The sequence below is a fragment of the Nerophis lumbriciformis genome, linkage group LG20, assembly GCF_033978685.3.
Source record: "Nerophis lumbriciformis linkage group LG20, RoL_Nlum_v2.1, whole genome shotgun sequence".
In the NCBI taxonomy this organism is placed as follows: domain Eukaryota; kingdom Metazoa; phylum Chordata; class Actinopteri; order Syngnathiformes; family Syngnathidae; genus Nerophis; species Nerophis lumbriciformis.
The window spans coordinates 19322501-19350000 of record NC_084567.2 but is presented as its reverse complement, the minus strand read 5'-3'; the positions used below and the strand labels follow the sequence as shown (position 1 = coordinate 19350000).

The 27500-nt window shown below is 38.3% G+C and overlaps 1 long non-coding RNA gene across 1 annotated transcript in view; it reads left to right on the top strand.

Moving 5' to 3' along the window:
* LOC133619512 (uncharacterized) overlaps nucleotides 1–27500 on the top strand; it is a 141166-nt gene that overhangs the window by 36997 nt on the left and 76669 nt on the right. The window contains exon 2 of the long non-coding RNA XR_009817427.1: nucleotides 3837–3944. This is a non-coding gene — a long non-coding RNA (uncharacterized lncRNA). The remainder of the gene's footprint in view (nucleotides 1–3836; nucleotides 3945–27500) is intronic.

Here is a 27500-nt window from a genome sequence, read left to right as displayed (position 1 = left end):
TTTTCATTTTCATACTTTTCAGTTGGCCAACATTTCTAAAAATCCCTTTTTTGTATTAGCCTTAAGTAATATTCTAATTTTGTGACACACGGAATTTTGGATTTTCATTTGTTGCCACTTCAAATCATCAAAATTAAATGAAATAAACATTTGAATGCATCAGTCTGTGTGCAATGAATAAATATAATGTACAAGTTACACCTTTTGAATGCAATTACTGAAATAAATCAAGTTTTTCAAAGTATTCTAATTTACTGGCTTTTACCTGTATATATATACATACAATATATATACATATAGTATATATATAGGACTGCGGCGCGAAGTTGGCAGAGTGGCCGTGCCAGCAATCTGAGGGTTGCTGGTTCAATCCCCACCTTCTACCATCCTAGTCACGTCCGTTGTGTCCTTGAGCAAGACACTTCACCCTTGCTCCTGATGGGCCTGGTTAGCGCCGTGCATGGCAGCTCCCGCCATCAGTGTGTGAATGTGTGAATGTGTGTGTGTGAATGGGTGAATGTGGAAAATAGTGTCAAAGTCCTTTGAGTTCCTTAAAAAAAGGTAGAAAAGCGCTATACAAGTACAACCCATTTACCATTTACCATATATATATATATATGTGTATATATATATATACATACATATAATATATATATATATACACACATATATATATATATATATATATATATGTGTGTATATATATATGTGTACATATATATATATATATATATATGGCTTTAAACCCCAAAAAAGTATCCATAGCACTTTGGTCAATTAGCATGTGAATAGCTATGAAAATATGAAACTAATAAACAGAATTATGTTCCAAACATACAAATAGGTAAAATGAGCATAAATAAAATGAATGGGCCTATTCGATAGATTAAAACCCACTAACATTTAAATTATGCTGGTTTCACTGGCAATATATATTTTAATTATCAAAGCTAATGTGTAATAACTGTTTTTTATCATGTCCATAATCTCTTTGGCTGTAGTGGACTGGTTATATATTTTTGTAGTACAGTATATTGAGCTGTTTTACATTGTTTTGTATTTTAAATGGACATTGTTGACAATAAAGCTTCCATTCTGTTCCATTGTCACATTTAGAATGAATTGGATCCACTTCTTTCTGTCTGTACACACACATGCTCGTTCCATATCAAAATGTTTCTGACTTTAATAAGCACAATATGAATCATGAGAATGGCAGATTTTTGCTGACTCAGCGATGCAAGGGTTCCAGATATAGCCTATTATTGTATTGTTATGGTTAGGACAGGAAGTAGTGCAGTTGAGAACCTTTTGTGTGGAAAGCGGGAGCATGCAGGACAAAGCTGAGGGTCCTCAACTACCGACCCTGTTTTTAGATTTGGGGAAACACAGTAGCACAGACATCACTCTTTAGTGGTTTGCTGAATGGCCACATTAATACAAAAACATTATATAAACATCATATACACATTATATATAGATAACAAGTTAGTAAAAATAAGTATTTTATTGTCTAGTTCCATTAGTGCAGACGTTTACTTTTACTTACTGTAATTTATATATTACTTTTGCTCCGATTCGTTCCCAACGAGCATCGTTGCTACTCATTATTCTTCGTTCATTTTTGGCAGCCGATGGCTGCAAGAAATACTCTACTGTCGCAGGCCAATCAAATCCAAAGAAAACGAACAAAAAGGTGTATGATTGGTTCTTTGTGTGAGGCGCCAATATAAACAGAAAGAGGTGTTCGCCCCAGTGTTCAGTATTTCCGAGTTCACACGGTAAACGTAAAACTGTATGTTTTGGTGTATAAATACTGTATATAAATTGCATTCTGTATATTTTTTTTAATGTTTCAATTTCCAAACCAACTGACATGCGTTGTTTAGAAGAGCTGTTTGGAAAACAACGCTTTTATATTGAAAATGACTTACATTTCCGCAGAATTCGACAAACGTCCAGTCAATTACTTGAAAAAGAATTACAGCTATTATTGCGTGTAGTATTAAAAAAAATGAATACATGTTGTAGAATGTTGTGTAAAACTTCATCACTTGTTCTTGAACGTTACCACACATCCGTGACCAAACACCCGTTCACCGAGGCGTTTCAAGATAAAATACTGTGGCAGTGTTTTTCCCTCTAAGAATATCAAGTCCCATACGTGTCACCAACGCCTTAAATGTCCTAAAACTGTTTTGGACTTGACTTGATTTCATTAAATTCCTAAATGACATAAAGAAAACAGTTTGGAGTTGCTGTCACGTGACTGTCACTTGACAATTACAGGATTATGGCTTCCCCAAAATAGCAGGTGTCAGGTAAAGTATCGAATTTTTAAAAGCTTAACTTTCCCTTTTAAAGATGATATTAAATACATGAAACAATATGAATATCTAACGCTGTGTCACATATTACAGTACAGCTGTACGGTATTTCTTCAGTGAATTCACAAATAAACAAGCTTTGTTATTGGGTTGTTAGCCTTAATTGTCATGTGACTATTTGTCACAATTATGACAATAAGACACTCATTAATTAAGAATCAATGAAAAATATATGTTCTTTGTTCATTCAAATTTTGAAGTACATGTGTGTGAAAGTGTCAAGGTGGATTCTGTTCAAACAAAGAACTTACCATGAACAATGGTAAATCGTTTATTCATTAATTAATCATACATTAATTGGTAGTATTAAAAAAGAAAACATGTGTTCCACTTAGTCTGTGGTATACTATTGCCATCCTTTTCCTTAGAGCTGAAATATGAAAGTACTTTTGTAATATGAAAATGTACTTCTTCACACACTGAAATATTTTAACCAGGTTTAATTATTTTTTTTAAAGTAAATAGACACATTAACTTTTCTTGGCAGAAGCTAAATCAAAATATTGTTATGTGTTCTTAAGAGCCATATAATTATTTGATGGTTTAAAATTGTGTATGTTCTTTCATTTTATTTTGTAAATGTAGTGTTTCATAATGGTTGCAGATCCAGGTTAGGTGATGTCACTTTTTGTTGTAAACTCGTCTGTTGTCCGATTGATATATAATAAATATAATTCGATATTAAGAATATGTGAAAGTTCGACTCCTACCTTGTTTACTTCCCGGGCGACCCCCTTAAAGTTTTGTAATCAATCAGAAATATCAAGCAGCTAAAATGCGCCAAACATGGGTAAGTGTGGAGAGAGTGTTTTGCAGTTTTCCCATCATGCATTGCAGGAGATTTAAATTGGTGTAACGTTTAATCATGTGTTGTGCTTGGACATTTTTTTTTATAACATCCACAAAGTTCAGTGAGCAGGTTGTATTACGTGTGACCATGTGTGTTTAGTTTATTTGCCCCATGAGTGGTAAAGGTTGTTTGGATTGGGTCTGTGAATAAGCCAAAGTGCAATTCATGGTCGTTAACCTGAATTAACGCAAGATAGTTGCAAATAAAAATTCAGTTGGAGGCACCCCGCGGGTCATATTCCTTATTAAATTTGTGACATCTCGCGGGCCAATCTGAACACCCTAAAGACACCCCTAAGGTATCTAGCATTTAGCGCGTTAGCTTCCATGCAAACAAAACATTAGCAGTATCACAGGTGTTTAACAAAGTGCCGTTATCATGTTTTTAGGATCATCCAAATTTTAAGTTTTATCGCTAATTCTGGAGTTCCCGGTCTCTGTAAACATGATCACCTACTCACCCATGCGACTGCGAGTTAAATGAAGAAAGGAGACAAGGTAATGAATGTCGCTAATTGTGCGACTGTTACCTATCTGCATTTAAGATTTGGTACTTGCTTCAGTTTGACTCTCCTTTACAATGTTTCCTCCCACTCGCAGGCTCAACAAAACAAACGATTAACTCGCTCAGCCTGCGATGTTCTCCGACTGAAAGCTTTGCTGATTCACGAGGGCTCGAGGAGCACCTCTAGCTCGGCAGACGTGGCGGTGAGTCATGAATGAATTATTGAAAAACCTAACAAACGCTATACACTCTAATTGTGATTCGGGTGAATCGAGTAGAAGATTCACTGGGAGGGCTGTGCGTGTGTGTGCGTGTGTGCATGTGTGTGTGCGTGTGTGTGCGCGTGTGCACGTGTGTGTGCGTGTGTGAGTATCAGATTCACTATAGTGAGTGATTCATAAAATCTTGAGTCAGTATGAGGACTTGAGTTCCCCATTGTTACAATAATGTGTAATTTAGACCACGGGTGTCCAAACTTTTTTCCACTGAGGGCCGCACACTGAAAAATGAAATATATAATATATATATATATATATATATATATATATATATATATAGATATATATAGATATAGAATAAAAATAAAGAATATATATATATATATATATATATATATATATATATATATATATATGTATATATGTATATATATATACAAACCCCGTTTCCATATGAGTTGGGAAATTGTGTTAGATGTAAATATAAACGGAATACAATGATTTTCAACCCTGCTTGGCACTCAGCATCAAGGGTTGGAATTGGGGGTTAAATCACCAAAATGATTCCCGGGCGCAGCCACCGCTGCTGCCCACTGCTCCCCTCACCTCCCAGGGGGTGATCAAGGGTGATGGGTCAAATGCAGAGAATAATCTCGCCACACCTCGTGTGTGTGTGACAATCATTGGTACTTTAACTTTTTTAACTTTATATTCAATTGAATGCACTACAAAGACAAGATATTTGATGTTCAAACTCATAAACTTTATTTTTTTTTTGCAAATAATAATTAACCTAAAATTTCATGGCTGCAACACGTGCCAAAGTAGTTGGGAAAGGGCATGTTCACCACTGTGTTACATCACCTTTTCTTTTAACAACACTCAGTAAACGATTGGGAAGCTTTGAAAGTGGAATTCTTTCCCATTCTTGTTTTATGTAGAGCCTCAGTCGTTCAACAGTCCAGGGTCTCCGCTGTCGTATTTTACGCTTCCCTTGGGCACAAAACTGAAAATAATACAGCTCTCCAAAAAGTGCACTTCTGCTGCTATTGGAACATCCTTCTGGGGTCCATCAGTGTGGCCTCCTCCAGGAATGACTGCACGTCCTTGTCCTGGAGGGAAAATGAGGGACAGACACAGCATAGAATTAGGGGGGAAATTAGCTGAATGTGAAGACTAGGGTGTCTGTTATTAAGTCTTTAGCATTAGTATGTGGAATTAAATGATGGAATGGATTAAGTAATGAAGTTAAACATTGTACTGATATGATCCACTTTAAGAGGTTGTTCAAATTAATAGTGCTTACAAAGTACAAAGAAGAATTATGAGAAATACTTTCAACCTTATTGAAAATAAGATATTCTTCATCTCAGTATATTAATAATGAATTAATTACATATTACAAAACTGTTGTATGTACTAATTCACAGATGTTATTTTATTATAAAAAGGTCAGTAAATGATGTATATATTTGTAAACGCTCTGAAGTGGGAAAGGGGTAGGATTAAATAAGCTTTACTTCTTACTACTCCTTTTCAGACATGATGTAAAGTGAAATGATATGAAACTATGATGTGTTATTCTGTAAGTGTGTTCATGCACAAAGTAAACTAAAGAAAGAAAGAAAGCACTAGTTTATTAGACAGACCTGCAAACTCTGGAGTGGTGTAGGCTACAAGATAACATTAACGTTATCAGACACATACACAAAGGCTAACGTTAACGTTATCGTTAGCCACTGACTATGCTTAAGTAACGTTAGTCTAGCTAACATTACTGCAGTCCTGGTTGACATAAGAACCTTATTTTAGCCTAAAGGCTACAAGTGAGCAGATATGGAAATTAACCGGCAACAGTTAACGTTAGTTACTCATCAGTACTCTCACTGGAATTGGCGCTGCAGCTTGAAGCAGAGGAAGAGGGGCTTGCTTCGTCATCTCTGTCGCTGCTTCTCCACGACACCTTTCTCGAACGTTCAGGTTATGTACGGCCTGAACATGTTTCATCATGCTTGTTGTGCTTCCCCCCTTACATGAGAGCGAAGCCTGGCAATAATTGCAGATAGCCGTTTCCTCGTCGTATTTTTTTGTAAAATGAAGCCATGCCTTGAGGCGTTTTTTCCGGCTGCTTCTTTTTTTATTTTTATTTTTTAAAATCTTTATTTATAAATTTCAATTACACAGAGGCGAGAAACAAAATCAGTACAGAACAGTACAAAAACAGTACAAAAGAGCGCCAGGGGGTTGTAAATTCAAAGTAACTAAAATAGAATACAAAAAAGTATATATATAATAAACCTTGTTGCTGCTTCTGTATCTGCCGCCTAATGACTGAGCTATGTCATTTTCTGGGACGTGTCACAGGGCATTTCCTGTGAGACGGGATTCGTTCCCAGGGATTCGAATAAAGAACCAACTGTTTTTCTTTACTATAGTGGCCTCGTTAATGGGAACCGGTTCTCAAAAAGGCATTGGAGTCCATGGAAACGGTTCTTTTCTTATCGAACAACCGGGAGAACCGGTTTCGAACATCATCCCTAGCGAGCGGTAACATCTACTTTTTAAATCTCGTTTAAATCTTTCAAAATGTACTTTTTGTAAAAGTGTATCAATCCACATCATCCCATTTTAAATATTTTTTCACGATCGCTTACATATTTGCCTCTAAATCTTTCAAAATACTCCCAAATCTGCACTAATGCAGGTAAATAAACAGTAGCCTCATGGGACTCTAGACCATCGCCTGAAACCTGGAAGAGCAGTTGGAGCAAAGCAAGTGTGGCTTCATGCTCGATGTTCATCACGGACATCGAGCGACAGTAGTAAAGAGTCTTTAAACACAAGTACAATCTCTAGTAACACCAGAAAAATATGTTAGATGTGTTGTTTGTTGTTTTTAGGAAAGAACAAGTCACTAAAACAATAACACAAAAAATGTTAAATATAACAGACTTTTGTGTTGAACATTTTTTAAGCTTTTTTAAAGAAAATAATTTGATGGCGTCAAATGGCCGGCAGCGGTACTCTGTTGTAATTCACTTTTTCACCACTTGTGGCAGTAATGACATTATCAAACAAACAGAAGAAGTCTGGAGATAAAGTCATAGTCATACTTTTTACACTTAAGTAACTTAAACGTTATTAACAGTGTGGTGAAGCAACAAATTTATTCTTAATGTAGTTTATTATTTTATCACAACATAATTGTATGTAAACGTACAGTATTTTCAATTATTTATGAGTCCCTTCTTATTTTCTAATCCGACCAACCTAAACCTACATTTTTTTGTCAAATAAGTAATAATTTTTGTGATTAAATATCATTTGACAAGGTTGTAAACCGTAAGTAGGCTGGATAAAATGATTGAATATGATTAAAATCAAGACTAGCATTACTAATTTCGTGTCAATATTTGAGTGGGAAAAGTTGGGCGCCGAAGTAAAAAAAGTTAAGATTAATTTTGATCTATAGATTTTAGCATATTTAGTAATGTTGTCCCGATACAACCTTTTTTTAACTTCCAATACAATACCAATATTGGAGCCTTGATACTGATATTAGTCTGATACGATATCATCGGGAATCATTGTGCATACTCTTATTGTTTAGCAGTGTGGAATGTTAGAAAATATTTGATCAAGTGACATTACTCAGAGAACATTGGTCGGTATGAAAACACTAGCCTTATAGAAGTTTGAAGTGGAGTAGTAATTTGTTTTTGGCGACACACCTCATCTTTATATGTACAAAATGTATCAAAACGTACCTGATGGTGACTTCCACCCTTCCTTTTGCGTCTGTACACTGCCTACGCTATTACCTTCGGCCCCAAAATATCTGTAATGTATGATGTATGATTGATGACATGCCGTTTGAGATCAGTCATGTGTGTGAGCCATACCAAAGACTAGATTTCACCTTTGAGTTTCATGGTCACTAAACAAGTTTGCATCTGTGCTGCTTGTTTAGCGAGATTTAACGGTAGAAGGATGACAGTCGTACCGTTGGAAGGGCTAAGTGTTGCTAAGTTTGTGGCTTTAGTGTTTTGTTTTAAGAAATTATTCATGCCATGGTGGTCTCCAAAGGTCTGGTTGTTCTGGATATTTCCCCGTGTCAGTTCTATAGTTGGTTTGGTTGAGCATTTAGCTAACGTTCTGTCAGTCACATGGATGCACACACAGTACAGCATGCATACTGTAGCAGAAAGATCCGTCAGTGGAGTATCAACCATGTTCCATAGTCTGCCCAGATTCAGGCTTGCCCTGTCTGCTACTAAAGTTGCTCACCCGAGCCATCAGACTGTTTGCTCAGCAGAAAGCCCAAAGACGGTACAAGGGAGAGAAGCATATCTAACAATCTGTCTCACCCCCGACCTCTGGGAGTGACGGCAAGGTCCTCGATTAGTCTAAATGTGTACCCCCGACTAATGGAGGAAAATAAGGCTGGCTGAAACGAGGAGGGGGTCCCCATGCTTTGTCACTCGGGCCAAGAAATATGGCCTATCTGCTGTTTGTCTCTGGCATGATTTTGTTTTGCAAGTGTGCTGTGGCTACAGGTCAGCGTCACACAAATCTCCCAGATATATTTGTACAATAAATAAAGGGGTAGGGATAAGGCCAGGCTCGTGTTTTGACTTCAACATATTTTTCGTTCATTGCACCACCAATCATCTCCTCCTCTAACGCTCGGCTACTTCAACCTTTCTCCGCCAATTGAAACCATTCCAGCACCACAATATTCAGCTGCTTCAATAAGCCCTGGCTCTGTATTGAACATTTCCACATTTTTCAATCTTAAATGCATGCTGTAAGTCAGGGGTGCCCACACTTTTTCAGCTGGCGAGCTACTTTTTAAATGACCAAGTCGAGGTATCTACTTCATACATATATGTACAGTATATATATATATATATATATATATATATAATTTTTTATAATTTTTTTGCCGTTTTTGTTCACATGTAAAAGGTGTACAAAATACATGCATGTTTAACAGAAATGCCATCTTTTCATGCCATCTTTCGTGAAGATATTCTTGTCTTCATGAAAGATGGCACAAGAATATAAGTTGGTGTATTACCTGATTCTGATGACTTGCATGGATTGTAATCAGACAAGATTCACAGTAGTGCTGACAACTTCCACATTTTCGATTTTACATCGTGGAGGAGAAAAAAAGTCCTCCTTTCTGTCCAATACGACATTGAAGTGGTTGGTTTTGGCATCCTGTTTGTCCAGCTTCCATACTCGTTTTTTTACACTTTACAAGAAATAGATCGACGGCAAACTCCGTGACTTGCTAGCTTGTTTGCGCTAGCTTTCGGAGACTCTTATTTTGTTAGCGCAGGCAGCATCGAGCAGCACTTTTATTGTGAAGACAGGAGCTGTGCGGTCAGTCTCTAGGCTTTTGACGGCACGGTTGGAATAAAAACTTTTTCTTGCCTTCCTGACGGTCTTTTTTTCCTTCACACTGAGCTGGCTGCAGCCAGCGTCATCTCACAAGATCCTCGGGAGCCTTGAATGTCAATCAAGTAACGTCATAGGGAAGATTTATGATCGCTAATTTTTAGGTGTATTTTTTCAATGCCTGGCTGGCGATCGACTGACACACACTGTGCGATTGACCGGTAGATTGTGATCGACGTAATGGGCACCCCTGCTTTAAGTAGTTACCAAGAAAGGATTGTATACATTTTGAAAACTTTGAAATATCTGGCATGTGCTACTGAGAAATGTTTCATGAGATTCGACTACGTAACATTATATCTGTGACTTTGTATTGGGTGTCACACATTTCCAGCAGATATATTTCTCACCTTTACTGTAGCTCACTTTTTTCACTTTTAGCTCACTTTTCACACATTTACTCACTTTTTTCACTTTCAGCTCAATTTTTTCACTTTCAGCTCAATTTTGTCACATTTAGCAACATTTTCTCACATTTAACTCATTTTTTTTACATGTAGCTAAATGTTTTCACATTTAACTCACTTTTTTCACTTTTAGCTAAATGTTCTTACATTTAGCTCAATTTTGTCATATTTAGCTCTATTTTCTTGCATTTAACTCACTATTTTCACTTAACTCACTTTTTTCACGTTTAGCAAACATTTTTCACTTTTAGCTCAATTTTCTCACATTTAACTCACTTTTCTCACATTTAGCTCTTTTTTTATACATTTAACTTACTTTTTGCACATTTAACTCACTTTTCACTCATTTAACTCACATTTAACCCTTTTCACATTTGACTTACTTTTCTCATATTTAGCTCACTTTTTTCACATTAAGCTCACTTTTCTCATATTTAACGCTTTTCGTCATATTTAATTTTAAATTAAATGTTGACTCTAAATGTTATATATAAATATTACATCTACATATACATTTTAAATATACATCTAAATTTTTAATTTAAATCTAAATGTTGGACCTAAACCTAAATGTTAGAATTAAATTCAAATCGTAAATCTAAATCTTAAGTGTAAATTTTAAATCTAAATGCTAAACATTGAATCTAAATATTTTCTCAAATGTAGCTCGATTTTCTCACATTTAGCTCAATCTTCTCACATTTAACTCACTTTTCTCACATTTAGCTTTTTTTCTCACATTTAACTCACTTTTCTTACATTTAGCTCTTTTTCTCACATTTAACTCACTTTTCTTACATTTAACTCACTTTTCTCACATTTAACCCTTTTCACATTTAACTTAATTTTCTCACTTTAAGCTTACTGTTCTCACATTTAGCTTACTTTTTTCACATTTAGCTCACTTTTCTCACATTTAACTTACTTTTCTCACATTTAGCACGCTTTCGTCATATTTAATTTAAAATTAAATGTTGAATCTAAATGTTATATCTAAATGTTGAATCTGAGTATAAATGTTAAATATACATCTAAATATTACATTTAAATCTAAATGTTAAATATACATGTTAGACATAAACCCAAATGTTTAATGTAAACATCCATCCATCCATCCATTTTCTACCGCTTATTCCCTTTGGGGTTGCGGGGGGCGCTGGAGCCTATCTCAGCTACAATCGGGCGGAAGGCGGCGTACACCCCGGACAAGTCGCCACCTCATCGCAGGGCCAACACAGATAGACAGACAACATTCACACTCACATCCACACACTAGGGCCAATTTAGTGTTGCCAATCAACTTATCCCCAGGTGCATGTCTTTGGAGGTGGGAGGAAGCCGGAGTACCCGGAGGGAACCCACGCAGTCACGGGGAGAATATACAAACTCCACACACAAAGATCCCGAGCCCGGGATTGAACCCAAGACTACTCAGGACCTTCGTATTGTGAGGCAGATGCACTAACCCCTCTGCCACCGTGAAGCCCTTAATGTAAACAATAAATCTAAATTAAAATTGGAAATCTAAATCTAAATCTTAAGTATAAACCTAAATCCTAAATCTAAATGTGTGCACAAAACGTTGAATCTAAATATTACATCTAAAACTTTAATCTGAATTTAAATTTCAAATCTAAACCTAAATGTTAAATCTAATTCTAAAAGTGAGCGTTAAATGTTTAATCTAAATCTGAATGTAAAATCTAAATCTAAATTTTTAAATAAAATCTAAATGTGAAATCTAAATCTAAATGTTAAATCTAAACCTAAATGTTAAATCTAAGTCTTAAATATACATTTTTAATCTAAATGTGAGCGCTAAATCTCTCGCCAAGTGTAACAATGAATATCTATAGAAATGCCAATTTTCAACCAATCTGAGGCCTCTCAGCCGTAAAGCCGTGCCCACATTTTTGCGTCTCAGTGCATGATATTCATAAATCTTTCCTACTGGAAAAGAAGGAAACATGACAAATGATAACACATAATACTAACAACGTTGCATCAAAATGTCAACTCCAAACGTGTGAGTGTGCATGGTGTTTTGCATAAAGACATATTTGAAAGCTAGACACTCAAACAGCTGATCGCTTCACTTCCGCATTTGGCAATGAATGGAATTGCTTCTTACGTTGAGGCAGTCTGCATGAATACAGCTATTTCTATTTGTATGTGTCCTTCATCATTTCGCTGCGCTGTTACTTCATGATTGTGTCACTTAAGAATATGTCTTAATTGTGAGAAATATATCTGCTAAAAAAGTGTGACTGAACTTTTACTTCAAAGTTATGGGGTGTGCCTTTTAAGAGGCGTTATTAGTAAGTGATGTCAGCGAGTGAGAGTGGAGTTTGCTATGTTAGCATCCTGTGTAAAGATGACACACATGAGTTGTTGGCATCAGACAGCAGCTCCAACTGTTCAAAAATGTTAGTGTGTGTATAGGTGTTTTTTGAAAATATTAAATAATACCGTGATAATAATAACTGTGATCATTTTGGTCACTATAACATTTTCGTTACATAGTTTGTACCTAATTGAATGGACAGAATTTGGTACCAAACCACGAGCATCATTACCCGCCGTATTTCACAAAGTATAAATAATGTCATTGTAATGTGTAACGAAATTGTAAATTAATTAGATTTTTCGTAACTAAAAAACAATATTAGCGTTACTACCGCAATTACTTTTCCTTAACAGAGATTGTCAACAGGTCAAAAATTCATGGTTTCCACAGAATTTCATATTTTTCCGTCAAAAGAATCGCTGGCATTTTTACCACATTTCCCAACCCATTTGAACCAGATTCAAATCATTCAGTTTGGCAAGTTCCGTATACCTGTAAATGTAAATGTTGACCGTATGTTGTCCACATCCCCAAAATTCCAACTTCAGATCGACTACATTGTCTATAAATAGACAGGGGTTCTTTAACCTTTTTGACCTCGGGGTCCAACTTTTCCACTACTGAGGGGCCTGGAGCCCACTCAAATATTAACAATGATTTAGGAATCTTACTCTTAATATAATATTTATATCTTACCTGTCTTTAACAACCTTGTAAAATGATATTGAACCATGTGTTTATCACAAATTGTTTTATTTATTTACCACATGGTCTTTTTAGGGTTAGGTCAGGCTGATTAGAAAAATAAGTACTAACCAAATATATGACAAAGAAAAGACTCATAAATAACTTTTTCTTTTTTTTTTTTTTACATACAATTATGTAATGATGAAATAAACTAAATAAATAATAAATATGTTTTTTTAACTAAACAGTCAATATAATTAAAGTGCAAATTAAGATACAGCTTCATTAATTTTGTCATATTTTTGCACAAATGCAGAGAATAATTTCGCCACACCTCTAGTGTGTGTGTGACAATCATTGGTACTTTAACTTTAACTTAAGCAACCTCTCTATGACTATCTCCAGACTTCTTCTGTTTGTTTGATATTATGGTTACTGCCACAAGTTGTGGAAAAGTGTACAGCTGAGAATCAGATATGATCTATACCAGGGTTCAGGGATGACCAAACGTTTTGACTCGGGGGCCGCATTGGGCTAAACAAATTTGGCCGCGGGCAAAGTAACAATATATACACACACATATATGTATATATATATATATATATATATATATATATATATATATATATATATATACACACACACACACACACAGACATATGTATACGTATTCTATTAATATAATATTGTATACATATATAGTATGATATTCCAACTCTGTGTCTGTCTCAGAGTGATCTGTGATCAAGTTTACACAGCTGTTTTTACATTGTCCTCATCAATTGCAATGTTTTAAGTCTGCATATTAATTTCGTACCAAATTCAAGAGGGAAGTTTGCCAAACATGTTAAAATACAGTACACACTACACGAATACACACATTACGACACTTTTTTTCCCACCACACAGCAGAGCTTTCATTGTCCCGTAACAATAATCATTGGTGTAAAAATAAACAATGCAAGATTTGAAATATCAGGAAAATGATCAAAGACACTTCAGTTTGCATTCATTTAAGCAAACAATAACAGACTGAGCAACAAGACATGTCTTTAACTACTTCAACTTTAGCAACCGCTGCTGCCCACTGCTCCCCTCACCTCCCAGGAGGTGAACAATGGGATGGGTCAAATGCAGAGGACAAATTTTGCCACATCTCGTGTGTGTGTGACAATCATTGGTACTTTAACTTTAACTTAACAACACCCCCCCACATAAATGATAAAACATTAAATATTAAGAGTATGATAAAGTTCGACTTCTATGTTGTTTACTTCTGTGACAACCTCCGTAACGTTTTGTAATCAATCAGAATTAACAAGCAGCTAAAATGCGCCAAACCTAGGCAAGTGCAGAGAGAGTGGTTATGAAGCCAGAACACTGCCAATAAGATTTGATATCCAAAAAAAGAATCGACACTGTAGAAAAAGTTGTATTGGCACCGAAACAAGTTTTGGCAACAATTAAATAAAAACATTGAAAACATTTTTGGTGGATGTTTTCGATGCCAATATTAATATTGTTGTACACCTTTTATGTTGCCCTTGCGATAATAATAATAATAATAATAATAATGGATTAGATTTTATATCGTGCATTTCTATTATTAGATACTCAAAGCAGTGAGGTGGCGACTTGTCCAGGGTGTACACCGCCTTCCGCCCGAATGTAGCTGAGATAGGCTCCAGCACCCCCCACGACTCCGAAAGGGACAACCGGTAGAAAATGAATGGATGGACCTTTTATGTTTTTGTGTGTTTCAAAGGTTTTTATGTTCGCTTCTTTTTTTTACGATTTTGTTTCTTTTTTTTCGCTATGAAAATAATGGCAGTGTTGGTATACAGCAAACTTATAACAAGTTTACCCAGAAGCAGTTTTACTGGACTGTAAAAACACTGTACTATTATCATTATTTATTTATTTCTAATATATTTTATTTTATTTTTATTTTTTTCCCCCCTCCCTCAGGGGGGTAACTCGACAGGGCGGTTGCTGGTTGTTCCATCTCCATCGTTGGGGTCCCTGCGGGTGGGGTGAGTGGTTCCCGTGGCCCTGCGCTGGGCGGTCCTGCGGCGGCCGACTTGGGTGGGTGGCCTGGGGCGGGCTTCGCCGTGCTCTCCGGGGGTGGGGGGTGGGCTCGTGGGGGCCCGGTTGCTGGTGGGGCGGGGGCGGTCTTCCCGTCCGGTTGCGAGGAGTCTCTGGGCGCCCCGGGCGGGTCGTCCCACCTTCCGGCCCGTGTGGGGGGTGGTCTCTCGCTGGCTTGGGGTCTGGCTGTCCGCTGCTTCTCTCGTGCCTTGTCCTCTGGCGGGCGCGTCTGTCTGCGGCCTGCTGATGGCTCTTCCGGGCGGCACGATGGGCCTGGCTCTGGGGTTCTGGTCGCTGGCCGGCCTGGCTGTGTGGGGCCGGTGGTCCTTGGTTCCCTGGGCACCACACCTACTGTTTGTGGGTTGGGCTCGCTGGGTGGCTGGGGCCGTACTCTGGCTCCCACACACACTGGGAGTCAAATATATTGTACATACAAATACACATACTGTATACTCACATACACACCGTTATTCATACATACATACATGCATACATACATACATACATAGGTACCTACTCGACCACATACATACACAAATACAGTACATATCTACATACTCAAAGTTCGTACATCCACACGCACATACTCATCACGGTACAAACATACATTACACATACTGTACATATAAATTCACTGTACAAACACACATATACACATACTGTGCATATACATTCACTGTACAGACATACATATACACATACTGTACATATACATTCACTGTACAAACATATACACATACTGTACATATACATTCACTGAGCAAACATACATATACACATTTTGTACATATACAAGTACATATACATACATACACTCATGCACATAATCACGTTTCATCAAACATATATTAACTTTGTTGTCATGACGTGGACTATGGCAACGCAATTTACTGCGTGGATTGTTTTCCCAAGATGCAAAACGACTTGACTGGACACGACGTGAAGGTAAAGACATGTTTAATTCTGACTATAAAAAGAACAAACAAAAGGCGCGCACAAGGCGGAGATACAAACTTGGCTATGAAAACAAAAACTAACACATGGACAAAAACTATGAACATAAAACAAACAACACTTACTGTGGCATGAGCGGAGCATGAAATTAACATCAGCATGAAACTATGAACAGGCATGAACAATGTCAATGTCGCCAGGCAGACTAACTGAAAAAGACAGGCTTAAATAGTCTCTGATTAAAACAGGTGAAAACAATGAGTTACCATGGTGACCAAACAAGGGAGCATAAACAGGAACTAAAAGAGTCTTAAACAACCAGAAATAACAAAACAAAACATGACCACAGAACATGACAGTTGTTGCCCTAGGGGGAAACTGGGTAACACATGGCACACTAACAAAGCTTAACCTATTCTTACTATAACAATCTACAAGGTTAATATAGGTTGCTTCTCTTTCTTCCCCTCCATTTTTCGGTATTCCTTTTTTTATCTCTAGTTATCATTACGTATATGTATTGTTGTATTTGAACAACTGTATTGTTGATAATAGAGGAAAATGACTGGTATTGTTCATTTTCAATAGAGCTATTTCTATTGGTATTTGTAATGCTCCATTTGTAGTGTAAAAATGCTCATTGTCATTACTGTATTATTATTTATTTCGCTAACTGCTTCTTTGCTATCACTTTTACCATCATATTTGTATATATCGTATGTGCTGATGTTGCTCTATTGTTGTTGTTGTTCTTATTGTTGTGTTTGCTGTTGTTGTTTTTGTCTCTCTGTCTAATCCCCCTCTTGTCCCCACAATTTCCCCCTCTGTCTTCCTTTTTTTCTCTTTCTATCCCCTCCTGCTCCGGTCCGGCTGCACTAAATGATAATATAAATACATTTAATAAAGTCAAATACAAATAAGGCAACAAGAGAGGTATTCTCTTTTGTAAAGTAAATCTGAACAGCCGATATGGGCATCTACATCAACTTTATGATTTGCCTGAGAAGTTGGACAGGACAAAAAAAAAAAAAACCACCATAGAAGAAGAAAGGAGGACCGATGGCGTCTAAATCAAGTGTAAATGTTATGATATATTCTCGTTAAACTAAACATACTTTGAGGATGTAGTATAAGCGGTACAAAAATTATGTATTTTTAAACGAACCATGATATAGCCGTGATATTTGCCGAAACTCTGTATGGAGCAATACTTTGTTACATTTCCACACGGAGAGAAAAGATCGACTTTAAAATGTTAGTGTAGCCGTATTTAATTCAAACAACTTTATTAATCCATCGAGGGGCAATTAATTTTGAGCGGCAGGTTGTCGTGGTTCACAAACCCTACATGGCTCACAATAAATAAAACGTCAATAAATACATAAACAATACAACACTCTGAAAAATGTAAAAGTTTAAGCGTTTAAGAGTCTGAGTGCAGAGGGGACAAATGATTTGGAAAAGCGATTTGTTTTACACAATGGAAGGTTGTATAATGTCGCCCTGAAGGCAACAGAGATAATTCCCCCACAAGGAAATGGCTCGGGGAGGCTAAAATGCTCTTTGCTTTTCAGAGGATTTGCTGGTTGCAGAAGAAGTTTAGGTCTCTTAGTTTTACTCCGGTAATCTTAGAGCAAGACTTAACAATACTATTCAGGCTGTTTCGGTCTTTAACTGAAAGACAGTGAAACCAACAAATAAAAGAAAAACACACAAGACTCTCAATAAATGTTTCATAAAAACGACAGACTAAACAGGCCTGACAGAGAAATAATTTAATTTCCTGAGAAGATGAATTCACTATAAAATCAGTGTTCACATCAAACTTGAGCTTGAGATTTCTCTATAGAATCTCCTCTCTGGTCAACAAAAGCACCATGAAGATTCTAGCGGGAACTCTCATTCAACCCTTTTTCGATTACGCATGCACCTCCTGGTACCCTAGCACCTCCAAAACCCTCAAATCTAGACTCCAAACATCCCAGAACAAGCTAGTCAGATTACTTCTAGAACTCCACCCCAGATCACACCTCACTCCTACCCACTTCTCGAAAGTGGGCTGGCTCAGGGTGGAGGACAGAGTAAAACAACTTGCACTATAAAATCCGCTACACCTCCCTGATACCGAAGTACATGTCAAACTGCTTCCTTAACATAAATGACCGCCATAACCACAACACCAAGGGGAGCTCCACTAACCACGTTAAACCCAGATTCCGATCTAACAGGGGTCTTAACTCATTCTCTTTCTTTGCCACATCAATATGGAATGCACTCCCAACAGGTGTAAAAGAAAGGGCATCTCTATCCTCCTTCAAAACCACACTAAAGGAACACCTCCAGGCAACTTCAACCCTAAACTAACACCCTCCCTTCCTCATCCTACCTCCCCGGATTGTAAATAAGCAAATGTAAATAATCAAATGTAGATACTTGTTCTTATTCTTTCTGATCCCTCTCTCTATGTCCACTACTTGCTGTGCATATCCTACCAAGTCAGTCCTACACTGTTTCAATGTCCATTTCTCTGATGATGCAATTGTTGATGACTGAAGTGTTGATATAAACCAAACAAAAAATACGGTAATTGCAAATAATACGAAATAGGGGTATACATTCAGATATCCTTAATGACATTCCACATAATATTTACATGTCAATTTTAAGTACAAACTACAACATATTTTTTAAATATCCATCCATCCATCCATCCATTTTCTACCGCTTAATCCCTTCGGGGTCGCGGGGGGTGCTGGAGCCTATCTCAGCTACAATCGGGCGGAAGACGGGGTACACCCTGGACAAGTCGCCACCTCATCACAGGGCCAACACAGATAGACAGCAGTGTTTCCCACAGGACAGGCATCTATTTGTGGTGGTGTGGTCAAGGGGTGGGGGGTGGCGGCGGCAGCGGCGATGACCAAGAAGAACGCGGAGTTGGAATATAATTACAACACTTTATGTACATATTTATATACAGATTTGAACAATTAGTTATTTACTGAAATATATTTATTAATTGTGGTTCTTACAAAAAATATATCTTATAAAATATAAAAGCTAAAATGTCTCTTAAAGCTCTGCCCCTTTAATTAGTGAATACTAAATAATTTAACTTTAGCCTACTACTACAACCATATTATTTACCAGCAACATGAAGTGAAACAGAGGCAAAGGTGTCCTGCCACAGTCAGTCAACCTCCTCCTCCTGCTGCTGCTGAACAGGTCGCACCTGTGGTCCGGACTGTAGGCCTACCTTCTCTCCAAGTCGAGCCCTTTTCGGCCGTTGAAAATATTTTTCTATACTCATCTGTGTGAAGGAGTGAACATCCAACATTAGAATTTATTACTAACGAGCAGAACCGCTCTATGAACAGTGCCGTCTAACCTTAAGCGGCAGCAGCTCAACACATGCAGGGTTCAACGTTAAAGTTTTTTTCTACTTGCCCGACTTCTCAAATCTACTTGCCCCAATATTTTTACTTGTCCTGCCTAGGTTTTTTTCTGGCTGTGAAGTGCTCATGGCTTATATCTTACTAAAATCCTTCCCGTTGACTATTTACAACACTACACAATATTTATTATTATTATTATTATTATTATCATCTATAATTACATTTAAATGGCATTGCATACATGTAAAATTAAATGCTATTTCACATTATTTGACCAGTAGCAGTTACACTCATCTGAACAGGTCAGCCACCTGTTTAAAGCCCGATCACAGTTGAAATCTTGAAATGAAGGGCCTTTAATGGCCAAAACATTAAGCTGGACAACATTTTAACAGCTGGTTGGCTCAGATTTTATTATTTTCATTGCATTCACATGCTGCAGTGGACAGTGGACAATTTAGCTTCAGTCCACGTGTGTTTATTGACAACAGGGTTGTAACCTGGACACATTAGCTCGTCGGTATAAAAACAGGTGACTGTTACTACGTGCGTCTGCCCGGCCCCCGAGTCAAACAGCGGCGGTGTTAATGAAGCAGCGTCAGGCTGCTCACCGTCAGTGAAACGCTCGGTGAAATCGTGGATTAACGTTAAATATATGACGAGCCGCAAGCGATGCAGCTATAACCTATCTACCTATAACCTATATTACCCTCGTATTTTGATCCTTCGTCGTCGTCGTCTTCTTCTTCTTCTTCTGGCCCACCAGGTGAATTAAGTGCTATTGGCGGAGTTACAATGCATAGTAGGCTACTGCCACCTACTGCACCGGAGTTGTAACTACATGGTACATTCACAGACAGAGTCCCATTGCTTTTATGAGCGGTCGAGCGAGTCAAAAGCCGAAAAATCCATTTGTGGCGGACGTAATTCTTTCGTGGCGGGCCGCCACAAATAAATGAATGTGTGGGAAACACTGGACAGACAACATTCACACACTAGGGCCAATTTAGTGTTGCCAATCAACCTATCCCCATCAACTGCAATAATGTAGAGCTGAGGGATTATTTAAAATTAATTAAAAAAATACTCTGGACTTTTAGAGGAGACATTTCTATTAACAATTACATCAAAACATCTTTAAAAATAATATCGGAGTAGTACATTGTGATGTTGCTGTATGTTAATACAACAAGAAAGCCAAAGACGATCTCTGCCTTTGTGGTACATCTGAACTTTCTTCAGCCTGTTTCTGAGAGGACATCCAACTACAGAACATCATCATCAAGTGAGCAAAGCTGATGGTTGACTGCCATGTTACATTTTATTAAAAAAATTAAACAATCCTATAATAAATCCTCTATAAAGTGTGTCACAATTAATAAATATGAGTAATTGCTCTAAAGCTTTAAAGTTATTTTATTTGCTTTATAAAGGTAATTTATACAGAGTAATAAATTAAACATGTAATAAATAACAGAAATATATCCTAATAACCTATTAGTGCTGAAATCTACTGCATATATAAAACAAATTGTAAAAAAAACAAAGTTGACCAGAATGCTTTACAAAGTAGTCAAAGAGTAATACAAGTAGGTCACTGTATCATGTATACAAATACAAGATTTCTCTCTGAGCAGAAGATTAATCTGCCGACAGCAACACAGTCAGGTCTACTCAAGATAATTGTAAAAAACTACTTTTGCTTCATTAATTCGTGTTTTGAAATGTTTTTTAAAACTTAATTTAGACTTCCTCGGCCCTCCTTTCTTCTTCTACTGTGCTTTACTTGCATGTCCAAGTCCCATAAAACTGCTTCCTGGTAAACTTGTTATAAGCCCCGCCCCTCGCGCCATACTTTAAAAAAAAAAGAAGCGAAACCGGAAAAAAAGAAGCAAAACCGGAAAAAAAAAGAAACAAAACCATTAAAAAAAAGAAACGATCATAAACACCTTTAAAACACACAAAAAAGTGTACAAAAATATGAATATTGGCATCGAAAACATCTACCAAAAATATTGTATTTGTTTAATGTTTGTCTTTATTTGTTGTCAAAACTTATTTCGGTGCCAATACAACTCAGAAGAAAGGACAAGGAAAACCGGGCATGGACAGAGAGAAAACAGACAAAACTTGCTACCGGTGCGGACATGCTGACCACTTTGGGAGGGATCCTAAATGTCCCGCACACGGTCAAACATGCCGCAAGTGTAACGGCAAAGACCATTTTGCCAAACAATGCAAAGCAAAAGGTGTAACAGGAAAAGAAAAAGTGCATAACATAGAGATAGAGCAACATGACTATGCTTTTATACTAAATGACACTAACAGGTCAGAGAGGCTTAACATGAATGTGGGAGGAGTTAGCTTGAAGATGCTTATTGACTCCGGGGCTACATGTAATGTGATAGATGAAAAGACAGGGGAGGGGTTAAAAGCAGAGAAAAATAAAATGCCACTCTTATGTTCCAAAATCAGAAAGGAAACTGTTTTCTTACTCATCCAACCAACCTTTACCTATTAAAGGGGCGTTCACATGCCAAGTATAAATAGGAGAGCGCAGTGAACAAGCAGAGTTCATAGTAATCAGAGGTGATGGAGAACCTCTACTGGGAAGAGTTAGCCATGAAAGTCGGTATACAGAAAAATAGGGGCCAACATATCAGCAGTCACAGACCTGAAACAGTCACTTAAGCACCAGTACCCGATTGTATTTCAGGGGGTCGGGAAGCTGAAAACAAAACAGATAAAGCTACACATAAGACCCAGAGGTGACACCAGTAGCACAGCCACTCAGGAGTATACCCTTTAACTTACGGGCGCCTGTGGAGGCTAAGATTAAAGAACTCTTAGACTTAGACATCATAGAACCGGTCGATGGACCAACACCATGGGTAAACCCAGTGGTCATTGTACCCAAGGCAAACTCCGAAATCAGACTGTGTCTAGATATGCGACAGGCAAACCTTGCAATCATCAGAGAGAGATACCCTATTCCAACAGTGGATGAACTGCTACAGGGGATGAATGGATCAGTGGTGTTCAGCAAACTGGACTTAAAGTGGGGCTACCACCAACTCGAAATGACACCAGAATCGCGTGGTATTACCACATTCGCCATCCACAATGGAGTCTACAGATAAAAAAGACTTATCTTCGGTGTGTCTTCAGCCAGCGAACAGTACCAGCATGAAATCGCTGCCGCACTTGCTGGTATAGAAGGGGTGGAGAACATCTCAGATGATGTCATAGTTCACGCGAAGAATGAGGAAATGCACAACGAGCGACTACATGCAGTCTTGAGAAGACTGGAGTAATGTGGACTGACGCTGAATTCTGACAAGTGCCAGTTCAATATGGATCGGCTAATCTTCATGGGAATCCTTCTGTCTGAAAAGGGAATCGGTCCTACAGAGGAGAGAGTGAGAGCTGTGAGCGATGCAAGAGAGCCGGAAAATGCATCAGAAGTGACTTGTGAGTTACAGCAGCAGATTTATTGCACAGTTCGCAAAATTGTCAGAGCCACTGCGACGTCTGGCAAGACAAGACACTACTTTTGAATTTGGTCCCGAACAGAAAAAAACGTTTGAGGCGCTGAAAGAGGGCTTAGCCAAAGCAGGGACACTAGCCTACTTTAACAAAAATGCACCAACCAAGATTATCTCAGACGCTAGTCCAGTGGGGCTAGGAGCAGTGTTAATACAGAGCCAGAAGGGAGAGAATGTTCCCATATGTTACGTCAGTCGTGGTCTAACTGACTGCGAATGTAGGTACTCTCAGACAGAAAAAGAGGCCTTGGCTCTTGTATGGGCCTTTGAGAGGTTACACCCATACGTATATGGTAGACAGTTTGATTTGGTTACAGACCATAAGCCTTTAGAATCTATCTACAGTCCACGTTCAAAACCATGTGCTCGTATAGAGCGATGGGTTCTAAGGCTACAGCCTTATGATTTTAAAGTAATACATGTCTCGGGAAAAAAGAACATAGCAGACCCGTTATCACGTTTACTAGGAAACAGCGTACTGAAACAGAAACATGCACACGGATCCGACGAATACGTAAGATTCGTGGCAGTGAGCGCGACACCCAGCGCACTGACAACCCGTGAGGTTGAGGAAGCATCAGCCCACGATGAAGAGCTGAGTGAGGTGCCTAAAGCCATCGCTAGTGGACACTCTGAAAAGTGCACAGCATATGCTGTTGTAGCTAATGAGTTATGTGTGATAGGACAACTGGTTCTACGCGGGACGTGCATCGTGCTGCTACAAGCACTGCGGGCACGCGCTCTCTCACTAGCTCACGAAAGACACTTGGGAGTCGTCGGTACCAAACAGCACCTCAGGAGCAAAGTCTGGTGGCCAGCTATGTCATAATCTGTGGTCTGGATCATGTTTTTTGTTATTTTCTGATTGTTTAAGACTCTTTTAGTTCCTGTTTGCGCTCCCTTGTTTGGTTTTTATGACTACTCATTAGTTTCACCTGCCTTATGCACACACCTGTTCTAATCAGGAGATTATTATTTAAGCCTATCGTTGTCAGTTAGTCGGTCTGGCGACATTACTCTGTGATGATAGTTTCATGCTTGTGTTTATTTCATGCTCTGCTTATGTCATAGTTCATGCTGCTCTTTTCAAGCCATAGTTTACGTTAAAGTGTTAGTTTTGTTTCCTGCGTCAAGTTCGTGCCTTCGCCTTGTGAGCGCCTTTTGTTTGTACCCTTTATAGAGAGATTAAAATATGTTCCTACCTTCAAGCCTTGTCCGGTGTAGTCCGTTTGCATCTCGGAAGAACAAATCTCGCAGGAAACTGTGAAAAACTCCACGTCTTGACATAGACAAAGCAGCTGAAAGACATTGTAAACCATACCACGGTTGCCAAGTTGTTGCTCGCCCAGATGCAGCGGAACCTTTGAGACCAACACGGTTACCGGAGGGGCCTTGGCAAGATGTTGCCATCGACCTACTCGGACCCCTGCCGACAGCTGACTCAATTCTAGTTGTAGTTGATTACTACAGCTGTTAAAACCCACAACTACATCAAAGGTAAAAGACAGTTTAGAGACAATTTTCGGTCGACATGGACTTCCCATCACACTGAGGTCAGACCAGGGTCCTCAGTTTAAATCAGAGGAGTTCAGTGAGTACTGTGACACCAACGGCATTAAGCACGTGAAAACAACGCCACGATGGCCGCAAGCAAACGGCGAGGTGGAGCGTCAAAATGCTTCGCTGATGAAGAGGATTCGCATCGCTGTCTCAGATGGACTTGATTGGAAGCGAGAACTCAGAAAATATGTCACAGTATACTGGAGCATCGATCACACAACCACGGGGAAGAGCCCCGCTGAGTTGCTTTTCAACCGAAAAATGAGGGGGAAGTTGCCAAGCATCACGGCAGCAGCACACGCTGATCTGGAAGTAAGAGACAGAGATGCAGAACAAAAAGGACAATCCAAGATCTATGCAGATGAACGCCGTGGAGCCAGATATTCAGATGTCAATGTTGGTGACACTGTCCTGGTGAGACATGAAAAGACCGATAAACTCACCACACCTTTCCACACAACGCCACATAAGGTGGTGAGCAAATCAGGAAACCAAGTAGTTGTTGAGTCTCCAACGGGAGCCAGATACACAAGGAATACGACATTCGTGAAACGATACACCAACGCTCATGAGACACTCACCAGAATGGATGCATCCCAGGACGCTGAGGACTGCACAATGAACAGAGAGACACAACCTGCTCAACGCGCAGACCAGAGTATCACCAGCCATGACACCCGAGAGACACAGAGGCCTTCTAGAGAGATATGTTTGCCACAGAAGCTGGCAGACTATGTGATGACATAAACTTTTATCTTGTTACGGTCTGGTGATGTAGTAGTAGCATTAAAAAAAAAAAAGGGGATGTCATGTACTGTTTTGTCATGTCAGAGCCACCGTAGCCGGAGTTCAGTGTGTGACGTCACGAGAGCGGGGGAGATGTTTGACTTGAGTTTGAGTTGAAACGTGTTGCTTGACTATTATTAAATTAAGACACCTAAATAAGTATATAGGTGAAACAGAAGACATAACAGACATGTTTGATAATGACCACAAAGTTCAGTGAGCAGCTTGTGTGTTATGTGCGACCACGTGTGTTGATTTTCTTTGTTGGTTCGAGTTAATTTGCACTGTGAGTGGGAAAAGTTGTTTGGATTGGGTCATATAAATTGTGTTCTGTATATTAAGAACTAAAAGTCATAGTCATTCGCCAAATATCCAAATGATGAGTGAAATTTGATGGATAAATTACAGTGAATGTTTTCCCAGAGTATCGAAGTTATGCAGGGGCCAATCTTCTTGCTAAACGTGTGACGTCTCACGGGTGGCAGTTTGGACCCGTCCGGTCTATACATAATTTCAGATCAGCTACAGCTTTTTGACATTCAATGAGTTGAATCTATTATTGTTATTTTTTTGCAGTCTGTACTATAACGACGCCGTATAATTGTCATTCATAACATAAAGTACATTTCAGGAGCTTCTTATGTAACTCCAAGGGTTAGTACTTTTTTTTTTCAACATTTCTGCTTTAAATACTTCCGTAACACCAGTTTTATCATATGAGAGCCAGCACACTGTGTGTCATTTTCTGATCTCACTTATGAGAAGATACTTTCCATATCTGGTGCACGGTCACAACCTTATTAGCATTATTTCAGTACTTGCTAAATGTACGGTATAGCAGGAGAGAGCAATACCCAGGGTGGAGAGAACTGGAGCAACTTGTTCCTGATTCCACCGTAGCAGAATAATACAGCATTTTGTGGTACACTGCCTGCATTCACTGTCTTCGTGTCTGTCCTTGACCAAACAGGACCTCAAATATGTCAAAGCACTTGGAAAAAGGAAATTAAGTAGAATGCCCACAATAGCATGGAGAAAAAAAGCATGCCTGGCAGGGGTTTTCCTTAGCAAGGTCAACAAAGTACGCTAATTAATCTCTGCTACCGCAACACACAAGCTCGGTTTCTAATTCAGGAGTAATTGTTTTATCAATGACATTTATTCGTGCTCCGCTGAAAGCTACTTCTTTTTTCCGTCTGGTTATAATGTTTATGTTATGCCCTTAGTTATAATGCAGCACGAATTCTGATGCCCAGGCATGGTGATAAACAGACACTGCTGTTGGCTCGTTATTTTTCATCATTGAAAAATATGTCACTGACGTTCCTCTCACAAAGGTGCTTTTCACTTGGGATGGGTTCCGAATCTGGTACTTTTTGGAATCCCGCTGGTCATACCGAGCACGAGTCACGTAAAACCCAATGGTGCCATGTTACGCTTTCCTGCATGTGTTTAAGAGCGCACTGCTGTTAGATGGTGACAGCTGTGGACAATATTGGAGACAGACGCACTTGTCCCCACAATAAAAGTATACAGCGAAGGAGAACAACTATTTGATGTTGCTTTTATTTTCTCAATACAGCGTCACAACTTGTTTATAAAGTCTTTAGTTTGTTGACTGGGATGTTCACTCGTCCTTTATTTAACTGCAAACTGTATCAGTGTTCAAATAACATCGGTACTAGCTAAAACAATTTGTCATCACAGGCTGTGAAGATTGTGTATTTGATGTGAGAGGTGTTACTCCTGTTATTTTTTTGTTGGCCAAACTGTTGTGCTGAACCACTAGGAGGCGTTAGAGAAGAACAAAGCTTGTTTATTAGACTTCATCTTCATTAGCCAAACTGCTTTGTGTTGTGTTTTGATATCAAAAAGTAAACACCATGTTTTTTTGGCATTACTTGTGTTTTTTTCCTGTCACAAAGATATTACTTCAAAAACCATTTATGTGACACAGCATTTTGTTAATGTTTTATTGTGTATAGTTAATTCCTATACGGCATATTTCTGCTCAAACTCTTAATGGATATGTCCCGATACAGCATCTACATGTGCTTATAAATGTACATAACTTAAAAAGATAAATAAAATAAACTATCAAAATCTAAAAATAGAGATAAAGGCATCATGTAATAACAAAAATCTGAAAAGTTGATATTATTAAAGAATAAGAAAAAACAATATTTGTCTTTTGATATATTGATAACTTTGTCTAGAGCCTTTTTATTCGACATTACAGATTACATGATGGTATTATGTTCACACCTCAACACTGCTTCACCTAAAAATAAGTAATCATAATTTCAATA